Consider the following 20,098-nt stretch of genomic DNA (forward strand, 5'->3'; position numbering starts at 1 on the left):
ATGCCTTGCCTCAGACTCGGAAATAAAAAGGCAGCAGGTTCTATCTGGAGCCTTCCTGCCCTTCCGCCAAGATGCCATTGGGGTGAAGGTGTGGACGCAGGTTTCCACGTTCAGCTTCTGGAACCAGACAGAACTGCCTCTCGGTTTTCATAGCCTTGGAGGAAGCAGATAACAAACGATAGGAAACAGCTGCATCTCACATGGCAGGTGGAACTGCAGCCTCATGGAGCAACTTGGTAATCACAGAGTATCAATGGAAAGTCCTCTCGGATGAGACATTTGGAAGCTATGGAATGTGGTTTGTTTACACATATTTACCCCAGCCTCCATTGTCCTTCTGTTGCCTGCAGATATTACTTTTGTTTGTCCAATAATACAGAAGTTCTTTCTTGTAAGAAAAATTTAAACAACGTAATTAGAAAAACCAGTCCCCCTTTCTACTAAACCTTCTCCTCTTCCAGAATTGGGGTGAGCACTTCCAGAACCCTTCCTAGATATTTGCCTAAATGTTTAAACATATTCATGGATAATTATTTTCTTTCATATCAACGGATTCGCGCATAGTTTGAATCTGATCCATAGTTTCTTTTTACATGTGATACTGTCTTGAAGATCTTTCCACATCAGCATATATGGATAAATCTCAGACATTTTGGAAGTCAGTTTTATACAATCAGACTTAATGAACTTTATCAGTAATCTAGGAATGGCTGTATGAATATCTGGGTGCTTCTTAGGAATAGGAGGGTGTCATGGCCCACCCATGTGGGTGCTGAACATTAGATGCAGGATGTTTTATTCCAGGCTGGCTGGCACCTGGCAAAACATCTTGGGTTAGCCTGGCAAGGGAGAAATGATCTCTTGCCATGAGAGTTTATTCCCGTGGCACCAGTTCTGCTTCAAGCATTTAGTCTTGTTTTTTAAGGCAGGATCGTGTTACAGTGAGAGGTGACTTTGAGATCTCCTAGACATAGGGAGAATATGGGACTTGTCTCTTTCTCCAAAGATTGCTTCATAATTTTGCCAAGCCTGTTTAAGAGAGGGTGGTCAATTTTTGACCCAAAGGGCAAGGTGACTTCTTTGAATTTTGACGCTGAGAAGTGGGACCCAGAATTGATAAGGGGAACCCTTTGGAAGGAGAAATGGGGCAGGTCATTATTGTGATATGTTCATGGGCTGCTGACATGAGAAGCTTTGATGACAACTTGCTAAAATTGATGACAATTTGCTAAAATTGCGTTGTAGATTCGAGCTTGCCAAACCCCAAGAGACCATGGGCATTTGTGGCGGTTCCCTGAAGTGCTCCCTGAAAGCAATTGTCCCTGAAGCAGCAAGTGCTGTTGGAATGTTGTCATTGTGACATCAGTACATGTTGTGTAGACAAAGGGGGAAGATGCTTATTGGCTCCACAATTTGCCAGCCACCTGCTGTCATTCTTTTTCTTCAGTGCTCTGAAAGTGACCAGAATCTGGTAGGTCTCTTTTAAAAATAACAAAACACAAGCATGCATAAAATCATAAAATCTGAAAAGATGATGTAATTCTGAAGGGCATAAGGCAGTACGTGGCGATATTCCTAATCTCTACTCTTGAAGGCATCAGCTCGCCTGTATTTCACTCCCATTTGCTGCTTCAAAGAGAGAAATTCTAGAGGAGAGATGGACTTTCCTGGTCAGTCACTTAGATCTTTTATAGGAACTAACTGTTATCACATAAGCAGAGAAAGACCTTCACATTTCTTGAAGATGTGGGGCTGTGTCATGGCTTGTTAGAGAAATTGTGATCTCTAGATATGACGGCTCATACTCAGTTAACTATTTTAATCAGGCTTTCAAGGAAAGTGGGGTTTGTGGGACATAAAGAGAACAGGGTGTATCTTCTGTTGAATGTGAAATTGCTATTTACAATTCAGTAGTGTCACCTCTTTGACAGCAGATACAGGGACATGGTCATGCTGTGGTTAATATGGGTTCTTCAGACATTAGATTTACATTCTGCATTCATTCGTTTATAAACAGCAGTCACTTTGATCACGTAGAGAACAAATCAAGGAGACAGCTCTGTTTCCCTATATCCGTGCTGCTCCTGAGACCTTCCCGCACTCAGGATTTACTTGCCTGGAGAAGTCACCCTCCTGGACAGGATCTTCACCTGCTGTCACCTGCTGTAGGGAGAATTCAGAGCCAGCCTGCGGCAGGGTAGAAAACCTGGCATGGAGTTCTCACTCCAGTGCTTACTGGTGATATGAGCTTGAGGACTTAGCTCTTCGGAGCTTGCTTCCTCATCTGCAAAATGGGGACAATAATATATCATATGATTATTATGAGGATTAATGAGACACTGGAAGTGAGTGGCCTGTTCAAGTTATGGAATCCGGAAGCCCTCAGGAAATAGTACTTGTGACTTCTTTCTTTGTTTTTCTTTTGTATTCCTGTGTCATGAAATGAGATGGCCTCAGCCCCAGACATTCTGGTGCTTGGTTCTTAACACTGTTCACTGGGAATAACTTTTTGTTGCTGACAGTCTACAAAGAAAGTTGGCTTCTCCAAAAATTACCCTTCTGGAGTTGCAGCTGTCCTGTGATTTATTTGCCTCTCTTCCTCCCCCACCATGACCCCTGCAGTGCAGTAAACTCCAGATCTGTTCAAGGGCAGAACTAATCTTAACCACAGTGGAAAGGAGGCTGGGGGCTGGGAGAGCCAACAATATACACTTACAGTAAGTTGCATGCACAAAATCTCAAGTTACTTTGGCACAAGTTTTACACTTGAAAGTCTCTTCCAGGTGCTTCCTCTTGAACAAAAAAAGTTAGAATCCCGTGGAAAAGGCCACTTTCTTTTTACAAAAGCCATTTTGAAATATATAAACATAAACATTTCACAGGAGGGACGTCCATCGTTGTTCTCGGTTGCACATTCTTGTATTAATTTTTAGCAGAGGCTCGATTTGTGCAGTAATCATTGTCAGCCCTTGTTTGACTCATGCATTCCTCACAGCCGCAGTAAGATCTGTGTTTATGTGAAATATGGAAACGATTTTTCCCCCCTGTCTTTGTGCTTGAGTTCCGATGGAGCAGCTGAATTTTTCCTTTGTTATTTTTGAAGGGTCTTCATTTCAAAACTCTAGTTTGGGCTTGCGGAGCGACAGCTGGCAGCATGGCCCAGGCTGGTCCTCATGGAATCTGGCTAACATTTCTGTAGCTAAAACCTGACCCTGAATCCAGCATCCTTACGCCGAAACAGGAGGCTCTGTGCCTTCTAAACTTTGACTTGTTCAACATTGCAAACAAAATGAAAACTAAAATAATGACAGAGGAATCTGCACTGAAGGAAAGAATTTTTTACCCTGACTTTGTCTCCATTTTTGAAAGCCATATGTGTTGTGTCTTAGTCCCTGCTTTTTTTTCCCCGTCTCCTTCAACTGCCCTTCTGCTTGGGTACCAGGAGGATGGGGAAAGTGTAGGCTGAGTTGTTAATGGTCCAGAGTTTAGCTGTTGGAAAAGAAAAGCCAGAGAAGAGTATGTGTTTCCTCCTCCCTTTTAAACAATTTATCATCCTAAAAAAGAAAGTTTTATGAAAATGATCCCAGGCTATAAAAGACAGGATAAGCAGCTTTCATTGTGTCCAACACTACATTCTCATTGTATCACTAGCAATCCTTGTGGTGTCTTGGCAGATAGGGTTTTTCCTTTATAGCATAATGTTTTTCCCACTGCAGGGTTGTAGCTGGTTCATGTGCCACGACACATGGCTAGGTGTCAAGATAATTTTATAGAGGGGAAAAAAACCCAAGAAGACTTTTAAAATGTGCAGCGTTCAAGAAAAAAAGAGTCGGTTTTACAAACAGAGTTTTAAATAAAAAGGCATTCATGGGTTTATGCTTTCTTCGTGAGCAGATCTTTTCAAAGATGGCATTATAAAAAGAGGACATGTGCCTCATTCATTGAGTCCCCAAAGGTGCGGCTGTCTTGAAGGACCAGGTGCTGGGGACACTGGGATGGATGTCCCCACCGAAGACACTCCGGCCTGGGCATAGCTCCGTTTTACTAAGGGCAGAGACATGAAGGAGAATACACGGGCTAGGTCACCGAAAGGAGGGGTGATGAACCTTGCTGGGACGGGAGGTCGTATGTCACTGAGTGTCCAGAGAGGCCTCATCTCAAAGTGGGAGAAGCTTCGGGTGAATCTTGGAGGGTCAGGAAGAGTTTGCCAGATCAGATAGGAGTGTGGGAGGTATTGCAGGCAGAAGAAGAGCAAATACAAAGGCACGAAGGTAGGAAGCAGCGGGGTGTGCTAGGAGCTTGAATCCTAACTCAGAGAGGCTGGGGCTACAGGATGGAAGAGGGAGAAAGGCAGGGGAGGAGCTGGGCCAGGAGGCCTCGGGCCAACTTTAGGAGGCCTTTGCATGCCATATGGTCATACCATTTCCTTTGTGACTTTGCTCCCCTCCCGTGAGAGGCCTTCTCTAACTATTTATTTTCTTTCCTTGCTTTAGCCTTCTTCCTAGCACTTACCTGACCTGTTATAGCTTAGTGTGTTTGTTGCCTGTGTTGCATCTTTAGGATGGAAGCCCTATGAGGGTATGGACGTTCTTCTGGTTTGGCTGAATACCCAGTGCCTCGAATAGTGTCTGGTGTCGAGTGCTGTTATAGAGGTTGGACTTCATCCTCTGAGTGTTGGGGAACTGCTGAAGGTGCTAAATTGGGGGTGAGGTGTCGCATGAGTATTTGGGTGTCAGGAAGAGCAGTGTGAATGACCCATAGAGCTGATGACAAGTCTTTAGGAAGAGAGCTCCTTGGTGCGTATGGAGGGCAAGGGAAGGAAGTGTGTTAGTGATCCTACTCCTTGGGCGGCCTTGGATGAGTTCCAGCTTTGCTGACCTGATTAATTATCAATAGTTAGTATCAGTCTCATTCTATTGGAGACGTTTGAAACTGCTCTGAAAATTACAGAGAAGCTCCAAGAATTTATATTTTTCTACTCTACAATGCCCATAGCTGCCCAGGCATTCCAGTAGATGTCATACTGTTATAGTCATTTACTGTTATTATTGTTATACTGTTATAATCATTTTCTTCATTTATTGATAGTTCAGTGATAGAAAGATTTGAGAAATCTTAGTGAATGATCTTTCTTTGAAATGCATTGAATGCTTTGGTATAAAATGGGTTCTTTATGCAAAAATAAGTTTTAATGGGCTTCAAGATAGCTGACCCTCATAGCCTTTTGTGTCTTGCAGTTAGGTTGTCTGCAAAGTTGAAAAAAGATAAGAAAGTGGACATTCTGTACTTACTCTGAGAGAATTGATATGATGTATCATCCCGTTTACTGGGCTTAATGAAGGAGTGAACTGTTCCATATCCAGAAATTTTCCTGATAACTGAACTTTATTACTTTAAGAACTGGATATTTTTTATTTTTCTCTTCAGTTTGGTTGGAAGTCTTTCTAAAAGAAATAATTTACTTTCTCATGCTTACAAACAGAGTACATTCAACATTCCTTGCTTAGGAAAGAATGAATTTTACATAATTATTGAAGTGTGGGATTACTGTAATGATAATGTATTGACATTGTGATTGTCTTTTTTTTTTCCCCGAGGAAGATTAGCCCTGAGCTAACTACTGCCAGTCCTCCTCTTTTTGCTAAGGAAGCCTGGCCCTGAGCTAACATCCGTGCCCATCTTCCTCTACTTTATACGTGGGATGCCTACCACAGCATGGCATGCCAAGCAGTGCCATGTCCACACCCTGGATCCGAATGGGCGAACCCCAGGCCTCTGAGAAGCGGAACGTGCGCACTTAACCACTGCACCACCGGGCCGGCCCCACTTGTCATTGTCTTGCTGAGTGACCCCAGGATGCCATGTTTTCAAAGTTACTTCCCTTGGTTTTTAGGTAGTGGATGCTTCTAGCAGCATGCCCATGTGTCCCTTACGTGAAGTTACAGTCATGTGTCACTTAACGATGGAGATACGTTCTGTGAAATGCATTGTTAGGCAATTCATCGTTCTATGAACATCATGTAGTGTCCTTACACAAAGCTAGATGGTGCGGCCTGCAACACACCTAAGCTCTATGGTACTAATCTAATGGGACCGCCGTTGTATATGTGGTCCATTGTTGACCGAAATGTTGTGTGGCACATGACTGTACTCAACTTGTCTCTTTGAAGGCTGAAAACAAAATAACTTATTTTCTTTCTAAAATGAGAGTAAATAGGCCTTGGGTGAGGCTCTGTGGAGAAGTCCTGTGTACGTCAAGAGAATGTACTTTATTGCATAGGCTTTATCATATCTTTAACATTTCAAAGAAAGAGGTCTCATTTTATAATGTTCAAGTCTTTCTAACATTATGCCATCCATGTCTAGAAAAAAAAGATTATAATATTATTACTTCTACTGGCAATGCTGCTGGGTTTGCAGAGTGAAGAAGAAAATCTCTTGGGCCTCTTATACTATTTGTCTCTTTGGGCTCCCAGGTGCATGAGGTGAGGTCTCTGGAGGCATCATTATACTAAAGGTTGTTTTTCATCATCTTTGACAACAATAATTATTGATTGGGCATCTACCATATGTAAGGCACTGTGAACAACATGGGGAAATGACTTCTTCCTAGAAATTTAAATTCCAGTTTGGAAGAGGAAGTACTGGACGAGAAACACCTACAGTACGTGGAATTTGTCAGAGGGTGCGGTAAGGTAGCACGGCCCTAGATAAGCTCATGGCTGAACAAGACTCCTCATCTCTCTAGAAGGTTGTAACCTTTGACTGGTTACAGCTTCCACGATGACTCAGATGGAGCTGAGGGGAAGAGGCCCCAGGGAAGGCACAGCTACGGAATCAGCCCTGTTCATCAGTAGGGTGGCACATGGTGGCCAGATCAGCATCCCTAAGTTAAAGCTTGTCTGTACACGCCAGGGGGGTGGGGTGGACAGCAAGGGCTACGGGAGTCAGGGGGAGGTGATCACTTCCATATGGCTAGGAGGGTGGTTCGTGGAAACTGCATGGGATGGGAAAGATTGTCATTGGATCTTGACTAATGAGTACAGTTGCTGAATTGGAGAAGGTGAGGGAAGGCTTGCCAAGAGAATAATGCCCAGGATGGGGGGAGGGGGAAAATGGCCAGGTGTGTGTTGTAACTCTGATCTGCTCATTCCTCAGGAGAGCTTGTTCATTCTCCTGGCTAGTCTGCCTGAGCCTCCCAGTGGAAAGACAATGGGTTCTGGAGTTGGATGAAGCTGGATCTAAAGACCAGTTCTACCACTTTCTGGTTTTGTCATCTTCAGCAATGTTTAGTCCCTCTAACATCAACTTCTTCGTAAAAGGAAGGGAGACGATAAGATTGATCTTGTGGACCATTCAGAATAATTGAACCTTGTGTTTGGTCATGTGCTCTATAAACCTAGTGTATGCTCAGTGAATGGTAATTTCATGGGCAAGCCCTGCCTCAGGGTCCTGGTCCGGAGCCTCACGTTGCCCACAGGCTGTGCCCACTTACTGACTCACCTATAGGTACAGTCAGCTCAGCAGGTGCAGGAGGAAACACAGTCCCTCAGCCCTCTGCTTCCTACACTTCGCTCCCTTTTCAGATCTGTTCATCCTTTATGTTGCCATTTTCTGTTGGGCTAGAGTTTGAATTCTTATCGTTAACCTAGCTCAAACCCACGATGTTAGCTTTGATTAATTTGGCTTTTCATGTGGCATTTCTAGTCCATCATCAGATCCTGTCCATTTCTTCCTCTTGTGATGCCATAGTCCCCATCTGTGCTGGGCTCATGTCACTTCGCAAATGGATTGCGCAGAAGCTTTTCTGAGGGAATCTCTGATTTTCAGCAGCCCCGTCTATCTTGCACATTCTTCACGTCCTGCTGAACTCCTTTCTGCTTCCATACTCCTTTGATTTGGCCATCCCTCCTCTATCTAACCTTGTTTTTCATTAGTTCCGAGCATAATAATAAGTGACATTTATTTGTGTTTGTTGTGTGTCAGGTATGTGTTAAGGGCTTTATTTATATTAGCTCGTTTTCTTTAAAATAGCCCCAAGAGAGAGATACTATTATTATTGCCAGTTTGTAGTAGAGGAAACTGAAGCACAGGGAAATTAAGTAATTGCTCAAAGTTGCACAGCTAATCAGTGTTTCGACCTGGCTCCAGACCCTACACTCTTAAGATCTGCTCTGTCTTCATTGTCTTCCATCCATATAAGCTCCTAGAGAGCAAAGGTTATGTCATTCATCTCTGCTCACCACACTGTGTGCTTCATCTTAGCATCCAGATGCTTATTAAATGCATGCACTGCATAACTTCCTCATTCGTCCTCTAAGACCTAGCTCATGCCATTCTCTCCCAAGCATCATGGCAGGAGATACTTACTAAGGGAGATTTAGTGTGGAGGGCCAAGGATGTATTCCCATTGGAAGGGATGTTTGAGCTGAGATCTGAGGACTGAGTACTCTGCCCAAGTGTACCCAAGTGCAATACCTTAAAATTTAATACTCTTTTTTTTTTTAAGGTGAGATGCTATTTAGTGTTTTATTAAACTTGGATGATGACAGATGATAATTAGTCTTCACATCTGCCTGTTTTTATCTAACTTGGGTATAAATAGTATGTGTGTCAGGCTGAGTGAGAGAGGCTGAATGTATTTGAGCACAACCAGGTATTGTGTTTTTTATTACGCTTGGGGCCAGTGCTGTCAGTCAAGCCCATCCAGGCACTTTGTCGCGTTACAGGTCGCATTGTCTGGGCTTGCCTCGCCGAAGGCAGGTGCTCTTTATTTTAATTTGTATTACGTCCATTTGCTCTGAAAGCTGTTTTTGTTGAAACTTGAAGAGCCAGGTGCTTGCAGCTAGAGTATGGACCGACTTGTTGGAAATTTGAACGAAGTTTGTTGACACGAAGAAGAGGCCCCCTCAGCCAAGTGTAATGGGCTTCTAAAGCATGATAGCTGTTTAAGGCATTGTCCTTTAAAACTCCCAGTATAATTATCACTATGGAACTCATTTTCTGACCTCTTTCGGGAAAGGTATTTCCTGAAATGTTATAGCGGAGTCTTCCAAAGGGGGGATCCTGTGATGCTTCTAGAGAGATTTTAGAATATCTGAGTAGGTCAGGAGAAGATTCTATAGTTGCATTTCTTCAACACCTGTCACTTGCAATTTCCCCTTTAACTTGAAGCAGGCCCTGGGAGACAATTATATCCAGCTAACTTTGCTTTGTTTTTATCATGTTTATGATAGTTTCTATTTATGGCAAGTGACAGTAACTTATGGGAGTGATTTAAAGATTTTTTTTAAATGATGTTAAAAATGAATTGATTTTTAAAAATTAAGTACGTAATAGTGGAAATGGCACTCGGATTTGGCAAAATCGTGAAGGTGTTTCTTGAATGACTGAAATTTAGGAATGCCTTTGTGTAATCTGGATTTTTTCCTGCTATCTGACATTTGGTTTCTATTTCTGAGGACCAGTTTAAAATTTTGATGCCAAAATCTGGTAACACAATGAAATATTACTTTACACCCACTAGTATGGCTCTAATCAAAAAGATGGATAATAACAAGTATTGGTGAAGATACGGAGAAATTGGAACCCTCTTAATTGCCAGTAGGAATGAAAATGGTGAAGTCCCTTTGGGAAATGGTTTGGCCATTCATCAGAGAGTTAAACATAGAGTTACCGTATGACTCAACAGTTCCGCTCCTAGGTATGTGCCCATGAGGATTGAAAATGTATGTTCACATAAAAATCTGTACATGAATGCTTATAGCAGCATTATTCATGATAGCCAAAAAGTAGAAACTGCCCAAGTGTCCATCAACTGATGAACGGATTAAAAAGTATGTCGTATCCATACAATGAGATATTAGCCATACAAAGGAGTGAAGTACTGACGCATGCTATAACATGGAAAAACCTGGAAAATGTTATGCTAAATGACATAAGCAGACACAAAAGGCCACATGTTGTATGATTCCATTTGTGGAAAATGTCCACGATAGGCAAATCCATAGAGACAGAAGATAGATTAGTGATTGCAGGGGTTGGGTGGAAGGGAGAATGGAAAGTGACTGCTAATGGGTATGGGATTCTTTTGGGGATGATAGAAATGCTCTCAAATTAGATAACGGTCACATAACTTTGTGAATATACTATCAGTCACTGAACTGTACACTTCAATTTAAAAGGGTGAATTTTATGGTATGTGAGTTATACTTTTTTTTATCTTAATAAAAAAAAATCCAGCAGCATAAAAATGTGTGACTAGTCTTAGGAGACTTTATGTGGAGGTGTTGTCTACCACTGCCAATGGAATGGGACTCTTGTCATTGTCCCTTTGCTATTAAGATTGTGCTTTTCCCAATGGTGCCCATGTGGGCTTTGGAGCCAGAATCCTAATATAGATTGACATGGGTAAGTTCTAACCTGCTGTGCAAATTATAGCATGTTTTTATCATCACAGTAGTACTCTAGGATCTGTGGGTTATTTGTGTATCTATTACTCATCTATAATTGGGGAGGTTGAGCCTTAAAGAAATTGAATGGTAAAGCAGGGGCTTGACCTTGGGTCTTTATATAATACTTTCTACTATAATTTGTAAACAGATTGTCACGCACTTGAGAGGTGGCCAGCCAGGGTCAGGATTGCAAGATGGGGTTGAAGATGAGAAAACTCACTCTTGCCAGATTAACTCACTCATTTAAGGATGTATTCTAATTACCTTTTCATTGGTGCCACTATAAATATTGACTCAAGATGTCTTTAAAATCAATAATAGAGTATGTCATAATTAACAAAGTACTCTCAAACACAGTATTTCATGTTAGCTTAAAGCTAAGGAAACTGACGTCTAGAAGTTAAATGACTGTTCCTAGACCTAGAAAATTAAGAAATCAAGCTGGATTTTAAGGCAGGCGGTCTGAGTCCATGTCCGCGGTGTTTTCATCGTACCCGCACGTTATTTTGGAGCGTGTGGATCGGTGATTCTTCATTCACTCAGCAGTTGCTAACTCAGCGCCTCCTAGGAGCAAGAATCTGTTCTTAAAGCTGGAGATACACAGGTAATAAGATAGATGAGGAGCCTAACTCTTATGGGGCAGGCGTTTTTAGAGAGAGCAGACAGACAGGAGGCCGTGAGCCTGAGAAACAAGGTCATTTCAAATAGTGATGTCTTAGATGAAAATAAAAAGGTGGTCTGATAGAAATGACTGTGACAGATAGATGGACTTTTTTAGATTGGATGGCCAGGGGGAGTGCCTCTCTGAAAGGTGACATTTGAGTCGAGACTGGAAGGACCTGCCAAAGTCAGCCAGGCCACGATCTGGCAGAAGACTTTCGAGAAAGATGAATATTTAGGGCGGCATATACCCTCAGCGTTTCCTGGGTTCCTTATGGGAGCAGACTCTGAGACCAGAGTTTAAACCATTGTTCTGGTCTTCTTCTGTCTATACATCTGCTATTTTCCACTTTTTGGCTATGTATATGTATTTATATGTGTGTGTATATATATATATGTAAACACACACTTATAGTATATTATTATAGTATAAATACATAATAAATATATTATGAAAATAAATTTCAAATTAAATACTTCATTTTCAATAGAAATATATCGTAGATGTGCGATTTTCCTATCAGGCATGAGCCTCATGCAAAGTCACTTCAAGAGGTTACTCCTTATATGACCCATGGTTTTTGCTTGGGTGACTAAACATTTGGCTGTGATGACCTTAAGAAGAAGATGGCATCTCCAGTTGTTGGCCCTCCTCAGGACCACCTGTTGACCATATATTTCGTGAGGAGGCATTTCTGAGCCCTACACACACGAGTGCTATAGAGCAGTGTCTAGTTGATGTTGAATAAATATGTCTAAGTTGGCTTGGATGGAATGAACTGTTGGTTCTGGGGTAGTGTCATTCTTTCAGAACTCCCAAACAGAAGGCTTTTGTTTTGTTGGTAGTGCCATGCCTCTCCAAAACAAGAAACAGGCAAATGAAAGGGCGGAGGTGATTTGAGGCAAATATCTGTGAGTTTTGGGGTGGGGGGTGGTGGTGGTAGTGTTTGGGGAGGATGGGTTGGGAGGTTCCATGAAAAAGTTGCTGTTGTTTCACTTAAGTGCTGGTCTTGGTAATTGTCAAGGTTCTCTGGGGCTCTCATTGGAAACAGAGTAGCCGTCTAATCTGTGTTTCCTCTTCCTTAAAGCTTCACCTCCCTCCTTGATTTCCGGATACCTGCCTCCTGCATTCCTGTCCTGTTTGTTCTCTTTGGTTAGCTCTTTTTCGCAGAGTGCCACTCCCACATTTTCTTCCCCTCTATAAAAAAATACAAGTGGAGGAGAATAGCTCAATACATCTTTCTTCCCCACCCTTCCTCTTCCTTCCTCCACAAAAGTTTTCTTTCAGGGAGTTCTCAATTCTTTCCCTTAGGGCAAAGCCTGGGTCCCAGACTGTTGTGGAGTGAACCCTCCACTTTTACCGTATTTCCCAACTTTTACAGCATCCTTGCGTCTGCTCGCATGCGTTTCTGTGGGGCACGTGCTTCTTTTGCTTTTGTTTGTGTGGTAGAGGCAAGTCAGTGCTTGCTCTGGTCGAACTGGGCTGTTCTCTCTTCAGGGAACACAGCACAGACAGGGGTGGTTTTTCTTTTTTCTTTTTTTTCCATAGCCCTCAGGATATACAGGTAGGTATTGACCTGCTCTGACAGCTACTTCTCATTTTCTTTTTTTTTTTTTGTAATATTGTCTCTCTCTGCCTTTGTCTTTTCCCGGGGTGCTTGTGGCATGCAGAAATCTTGAAATGCACTGCCTAAACAGTTTCAGATTTTTTTTTGGTTCCAGAAAGGGATAACTTACCTTTTTTCTAAATTCAAGTTTTTGAAAAACAACTTGGGGAAATATAGGTGGAGAGTTCTCTGGTTTCCACAGATGTTTGACCCTTTAAAGGCAGTCAATTTTATTGGTGTCTCACTACGCTCCTATGGTCACTCCTGGCATAAAGGGCTTGTTTCTAGAGCCACATTCAAAAGTGAAAGAGCTAGAAAAGAATTCTATCCAGATTTCCTGGAACGAAATGTAGTGAGTCTGTCTCAGCTCCATTTCAGAAGGTTAGTAAGAAACTTGGACACTGGCTCCTGCAAACTGGTTATGATTGCGTGACTCTGAAAACACCCAAACTCACTGAATTGTACACTCTAAAGAGGTGAATTATGTGGTCTGTGCATTATAAAAAAAACAAAAAAGACTTTAATGATGCCCGAAGAAACTGCTCCATTGTCTTAGGCAACTGTCCCCAATTTAGCAGCTGGTTTGACCTTTCTCCACCCTCCTTGTATCTGGGCATCCCCTTTGCCCCCGTCTCCTGCTACCTCATGAAGTAAAAGGCCTCATCAGCTGCTGACAATGTCAGATTCTTGCCCTCAAACCTCCAAATCTCCTGATCCCATATAGGCTTCTGTGCTGTCCTTTCACAATGCTTGGAATTTTTTTTTTTTTTTGAGGAAGATTTACCCTGAGCTAACATCTGTGCCAATCTTCCTCCACTTTATATGTGGGTTGCCACCACAGCATGGCTGACAAGTGGTGTAGGTCTGAGCCCGGGATGTGAACCCCGGGCCACCAAAGTGGAGCACGCTGAACTTAACCAATACGTCATGGGGCTGGAAATGGTTTTAAATCCCAGCTCTGTTTCTTATTGGTTGTGTGACTTTAGGCCAGATGCTTAAAAGCTCCCTGAGCCCCCGTTTCATTTCCTTTTTTTTTAATTTTCATTTTCACAAACACTTAAATAGCACTTACTATGGACCTGTCATTAATATTTTCAAGGGCTTTAAGAATATTAACTCCTTTACAAATTTTAACACGTTTAATCATCCAGATAACCCCACGAAGTAGGGAGTTATCTTCTCTGTTTTGTAGATGAAAAAACTGAGGCACAGAGAGGTTAAGTATTTTGCACAAGGTCACACAGCTAGGAAGTAGCAGAACTGAATCCAGCAGTCTGATTCCAGAGTCCCACTTCCGAACACTCCACCTCCGTGCTGCCCTTCCTGGCCTGTAAATGGGCCCCTTCCTTACTTTGTTGATAATCCTTTGATCTTCAATTTCTTGAACAGCAACTATATCTTATACCATTTCTGCAGTACTCAGCATGGTGTCTGAAACATATCTGTAAATTAATGTACTTAATTAGGTCATTCTTCCCTCCAGTCATTTCTTCGTTGACCACCTCAGATTCGAGGATTTGGGTGCCCAGTTGAGGTCTGGGTTCTGCCGTAGCTCTGTCTTTTTCCTGATGTGATGTCCCAGGGAAGCCACGGGAGAGATAATAATAACCTGGCCGGCATCCTTCCTGGGGTCATCGCCAGGATCAATGACACATAGTACATGTGGGTGCTCTGTAAACCTTGCAGCCCCCAGTTAATGTGGGGGCCTCATTTAACGTGCAGCCCGGCTATTTGGACGGTGCACTTTGAGATGACAATGGCAGTTGGTAGAGGGTTGGATACATGGCAGTTTTTCCACAGAAATCCTGATGGACCCAGGTGGAATGGAGGTGACTGATGTGCTGTGTGTTCACTTCCGCAAGGGGGAACTCCCCACTGGGCAGGGTTGACACCCCAGCAATGGGCGAAGCAGAAGGTCCCAGGCTTGCTGCCGTCCTGCTGCATGGTTCACACGCTGGCTTGATTCTCCCCAGTGCTATAGACTTAAATTTGCAGTGTGTGCAGGGAACTAGTTAATTTTTCCCTCCGTTCGGTGTAAACTTGCCAGTAACAATATTTGTGACCAATGTTTGGCTTTTGGACCAAATCTAATTTATAGTTTTGGCAAAATAAGCTGTGCTGGGGGCGGGGAGTACTGCTTATTGGGTAAAGCACATTCTTTTCTCCTCTTTCACATGTTTCTACTCCCTTTCTCCCCATTTTGGTCCAAGTATTGCAGAATTGGATACAATGGTTTGGTTACTGAATTACAACAACCAACCTTGGAAAGTACATAGTTCTTTTACCAGAGGATCGTGGCAAGCTTTGTGTGCATCTCCACAACTGGGGTTTTGTTTTTAGAATCTAAAAACTTGTTTTGCATTTTTTGTTTAACATGTACTGTGATATATATGTGTATGTACATATACATGTGCACAAACACGTGTACCCTCAGACAGTATATAAGTCAATGTTGAATTTCTTCTCTGCTCCCCTCTGTGTTATCATTCAAGTTCATCCTACGTTTTGGGGGGAGGGTAAGGGAAGCGGACTGGGCTGTCGTTATATTCTGAATTCTGACCATCTACACCGTCGGTTCTTTGGTTCATTCTGAGTTGCTTGTCAGTTCCTTTTTAGTGATTTAGATTAGCATCGACGTCAACAGAAAAAGATGATTTCAGACAATACCACCGTCTGTCCTTTGCCCTGTCCCCACTCTGGGCACTTCTCCCCCTTCATGCCTGGGCTCCGGAGGCTGGGAGCATCCTGGGAGGGATGGGTCTCTTTCACAGCATCGGAAATTGTGCAGAATCGGTGGGGGTTGGGGCAGGGGTGGCCGAGGCCTACAACTTGGAAGCCAGAGTTTCCTGGTTAAAATTGTCAGCTGGGATGCATTACTTACCAATTCAGAAACCTCAGATGAGGACAGTCCATCTGATTGTTGTTTTCTGGGTAACTGGAATCCTTGAACTAAGGTACTCCATCTATTTTTACTTGCTTAAATTATCCTGGCATGGATACATTTGCTATTTCCAAGTTTTGTTTCAGTAAAAGATTGTCTGCTAATGTAGTGAAACCCAAAGGGGGGTTAGTGAAACCCAAAGGGGGGTTGTCTCTTGGTTACGTCTTCGGGGTGACCTAAGTCTTAGAGGACATTGGTTACTAGCAAGAAAGTGCAGTTTGCTTCAGGAACAAAATCCTGACTGCTCTTCTGCTCTCCCTGTTGTAAGAAATGGAAGCTGTGGATTTGTTGCTCCATATTTGGTAGCTCCTTAGTGCTGTGGGGACCAGTTTTTCCCAGATGGTTAAAAGCGCATACTTTTGTCTTCAGCGTTACTGTTCTTTCAGCTTCGTGCCCTAAAAAATGGCCGGTAGCTTGTCCCTCCTCCTCAAAATCAGTTGCTGCCTTCCATAAATATAGCGAAAGAGCTGTGTTGATTCTTCACGGGGCTTCTAGGGCTCTCGTGGCTGGACCTCTGGACAAGTTTGGATTTCCTGTGGCTCCCGCGTTGAAGGCTGCAGGGGTCTCAGCAATGGCTTTGTGTGCTCACAGCTCTAATCGGGGCAGAAAACCTGACCAAGGTTTCCTCAAGACCAAGTTCATTCATTTGCTAATTAGTTTTAGCTCTGAGGATGTTTGGCATGTAAGTTTCGGGGCAGTTTCTTTCCTTCTTTATACTGTGCTATTATTGTAAGTCAAGGTAATTTATACTGGCTCAGACATGATGTAGAAGCACAGACTTTTAGACCTGGAAGGAACTGAGAGGTCTTCCAATCCAGTTGTCAGACATTGTGTTTAGAAGTCTTTCTTCAAATTAGATTTAACCAGAAGCCTATTAGGATGACTGAAAAAATCAGAGCTGCCAGTGGTAGTGTGTGGGTGTCTTTTTGGTGGAAATTAAAGAAATCTTAATTAAATTGGAGTCAAGAAGGCCTGTAGGGGGAGCTCTCACACCCTATCACACATCTTCAATTACACCAAACAGGAAGAGACAGACCTTGCAGCTTCCACAGGAAGTAAAACTACTTTATTACTGAAGGAAGATTTCTCTCCTCGCCTGGCAACAGCCCAGCCAATGAGAAAAGCCACAGCTCAGCCAATGAGGAGCGGTTGCTGCCCTGAACTGCTGCTTTCCCCCAGTGGACTTTGCTTTAGGACAGCCTCTCCCTGACCCCCTTTTTCTCTATAAAAGCTGCTCCCCTCCTTTGTTTTCTGGATTTGCCTATGGTTTGCCATAGCATGCACATCCTGAATTATAGTTCTCTTGGCTGTTCCCAAATGAACTTTTTTGAGATAAAATAACAGGCAAATCTGTGCTTTTTCCCCCCGCTTCTTCTCCCCAAAGCCCCCAAGTACATAGTTGTATATTCTAGTTGTAGGTCCTTCTGGTTGTGCTGTGTGGGATGCCGCCTCAGCATGGCCTCATGAGTGGTGCTAGGTCCACGCCCAGGATCTGAAGCAGTGAAACCCTGGACCACTGAAGTGGAGCACATGAACTTAACCACTCATCTGTGGGGCCGGCCCCCAAATTTGCCTTTTCAGTTGACAGTTCTAATTGAAGCCTCTTCATCCACACACAAGGAGCCCAAGAACCAAGAGTAAGTGGTTTAGCCAGTGTTCCACAGGGAAGACATGGAGTAAAGCCAGGATAAGAAATCAAGTTCTGGGGCTGGCTCCGTGGCCGAGTGGTTCAGTTCACATGCTCCGCTGCAGTGGCCTAGGGTTCAGATCCTGGGTGTGGACATGGTACCGCTCATCAGGCCACGTTGAGGCGGCGTCCCACATCCCACAACTAGAAGGACCTGCAACTAAGATACACAACTATGTACGGGTGGGGGGGGGGGGAGGGTTGGGAAATAAAGCAGAAAAAAAAAAAAGAAAAAGAAAAGAAAAAAGATTGGCAGCAGTTGTTAGCCCAGGTGCCAATCCTTAAAAAAATAAAAAATAAATTTAAAAAAAGGAAGATTGGCAACAGTTGTTAGCCTAGGTGCCAATGTTTAAAAAAAAGAAAAAAAGAAATCAAGTTCCTTTTGTTAGAAAGCAGATTAGTGACTGCCAGGGGCTGTAGGGAGGGAACTGACAGCAGAAGGGCATGAGGAAACTTTCTGAGGTGACAGAAATGTTTATATCATGATTGTAGTGTGGTTACAGGACCGTATGTATTTGTCAAAACTCATAGAAATGTGCACTGAAAATTGGTCAATTTTATTATACCTCAAAAAATCTGACCAAAAGAAAATAATGAAGTGGATAAAAAGTTGTAAGGGTCTCCTAAAACATGTTCAAGACTTTTTTGGTGACGGAGGGGGTTAACATTTTCTCTGCTTTGTAATATAGTGTAATTATATAAAATGATTCTTCCAAAAATATAAAAAGAAAAGAAAAAATCAGATTCACTTAATTCCTGGTCTAGTCTATTTTTTCCAGTTGGCAGATTGGTCACCACTTTTTGCTCTTTGCTGCTGTGAGTTATACCAAGGGTTGGCAAACTTTTTCTGTAGACGACCAGATAATGAATATTTTAGGCCTTGTGGGCCATTCAGTCCGTGTCACGGCTACTCAGTTCTGTCATTGTAGTGTGAAAGCAGCCAGAAACAATATGTAAATGAGCATGTGGCCGTGTTCCCGTAAAACTTTGCTTACAAAAGCAGGCAGTGGCCGCACTTGGCCCATGAACTGTATTGGCCAACCTGTGAGTTACACTTTTTCCTTTCGGAGAAACTCAGCAACATGGGCTTTTTCTGTGTCCTCTCAGAAGGATGAATGTTAGAGCAAAGTGGGTCTGTGGAGAAATTTGGAAGAGGCAGGCCCTACAGGGCCTGGAATGCCCTGCTAGGCTCACGGACTTGGATCTGTGAAGTGTAGGGTGGTTTTGCTCAGATGGAATTGGAGGATAAACGAAGAGGAAGAAGAGACAGAACATGGCAACCAGTTTCTAGATTCTTGTAGAATCCTGAGCAAGAGAGCAGTTCAGCTGTGACCGTAAGACGGGAGGGCGGGGACCTAGTGAAGGAATACTCAGCAGGTAAAATGGAGAGAACTCAAAGACTTGGAGACTTGAAGTCCTTGGGACTGAAGAATGTGGAGGAGGAGGGGACGACTCCCAGGTTCTGGCTTGGGCAACTCTGTAAGCCTCAGGGTCGTTGACCAAAATAAGGAAAATGAGAGAGAGAGGCAGACTTGATGGGAAAGATGAGGAGTTCGAGTCTGGATGTGTTGAGTTTTCGATTAGAGAGCAGAATCTGGCAGGCATCATTGTACAGATCTGTAGCCTCCAGATGTTTGATCATGCTTTCCTGTAAGTAAATAACTTGTGGGCAGGCATCAAGAATAAGTAGACATTTATCTATAAGTAACATATACATTCTGCTGGACTTGCATGCTTATTACAAAACCTAACATGAGAAATGGGCATTTCCAAAGGATAAGATAAAGATTTAAAAATATTTTAAAAATATGTATATTTAGGTGTGATTCTTCATTAACATTAGGGGATGTGACACCATATTTCAAGTAGTTCTCATTACATATGATCCCCATTGGTTAGAAACTTCAATTCTACCTTCTTTTTTGGTGAGGAAGATTGGCCCTGAGCTAAAATCTGTGCCAATCTTCCTCTGTTTTGTATGTGTGGGATGCCACCACAGCATGGCTTGGTGAGAGTTATGTAGATCTGTGCCCCGGCTGCTGAAGCAGAGCATGTGAACTTAACCACTATGCCACTGAGCTGGCCCCTCCATTCTGCCATTTTTGATCGTTAGCATGTGCTTCTTAGTGTGCAGTTCATATCACTTTTCAGGCTCCTCTTGCCCTCTTGAGACCTGTGGGGGAAGACAGTGGCTCCTGAGCCAAAGAAGGGAGGTCATGATGCAGTTTCTCCTCTCAGAGCGGATACAGGATATTCTGACAGGGGAGAAAGGATGGGGTGTGAGGAAATTAGGTCCTTCCATGTCTAGAGGGAGGAACTGTGCTTCCATCAGAGGCCTCAGCAGGTGCAAAGGCAGTGGCCCAGCTGGGTGTCCGCCTTTTGTCTCAGGCTGCCCCTGAGAGGTGGCCCTGCCCTCCCACCGCCTCCTAGAGACACTGGTTGTAGTTTTGACTCATTAGGAAAGGTCAGTCAGTCAGGAGGAGACTGTCTGACGAGGCAAAAGCAATTCCACAGTCCTTTAAAATTCTATAGCCGAAAGTCAGTACAACCTGTGTTTCAAACATGGTGTTATCGCCTCAATTCAGATTTCTATGCTTATACCAGTTTCATCAGCTCGTTTTAAAATTAAGGCCTACAGGCTTCAACAAAATAAGGGTGACAAAAGAAAGTCATCCTAAAAAGATATCATTGGGTGGCTCACTTCACAAAAGGGCACTTGGAGGTCCTCCCACGCTTCTGAATTTTGGCA

The 20,098-nt window shown here is 43.1% G+C and overlaps 1 protein-coding gene across 2 annotated transcripts in view; it reads left to right on the plus strand.

Moving 5' to 3' along the window:
* Window positions 1-20,098, plus strand: part of CNKSR3 (CNKSR family member 3) — an 86,433-nt gene that overhangs the window by 24,055 nt on the left and 42,280 nt on the right. Inside the window, exon 1 of one of the 2 annotated variants that reach the window (XM_070603225.1) lies at window positions 1,359-1,471. The exons of the other annotated variant lie outside the window; for it this stretch is intronic. The gene's annotated coding sequence lies outside the window, so the exon portion shown is untranslated. Of the gene's footprint in view, window positions 1-1,358; window positions 1,472-20,098 lie in introns of those variants that run through there. 2 annotated transcript variants of the gene reach the window in all.

Source organism: Equus przewalskii, chromosome 32, assembly GCF_037783145.1.
Source record: "Equus przewalskii isolate Varuska chromosome 32, EquPr2, whole genome shotgun sequence".
Lineage (NCBI taxonomy): Eukaryota > Metazoa > Chordata > Mammalia > Perissodactyla > Equidae > Equus > Equus przewalskii.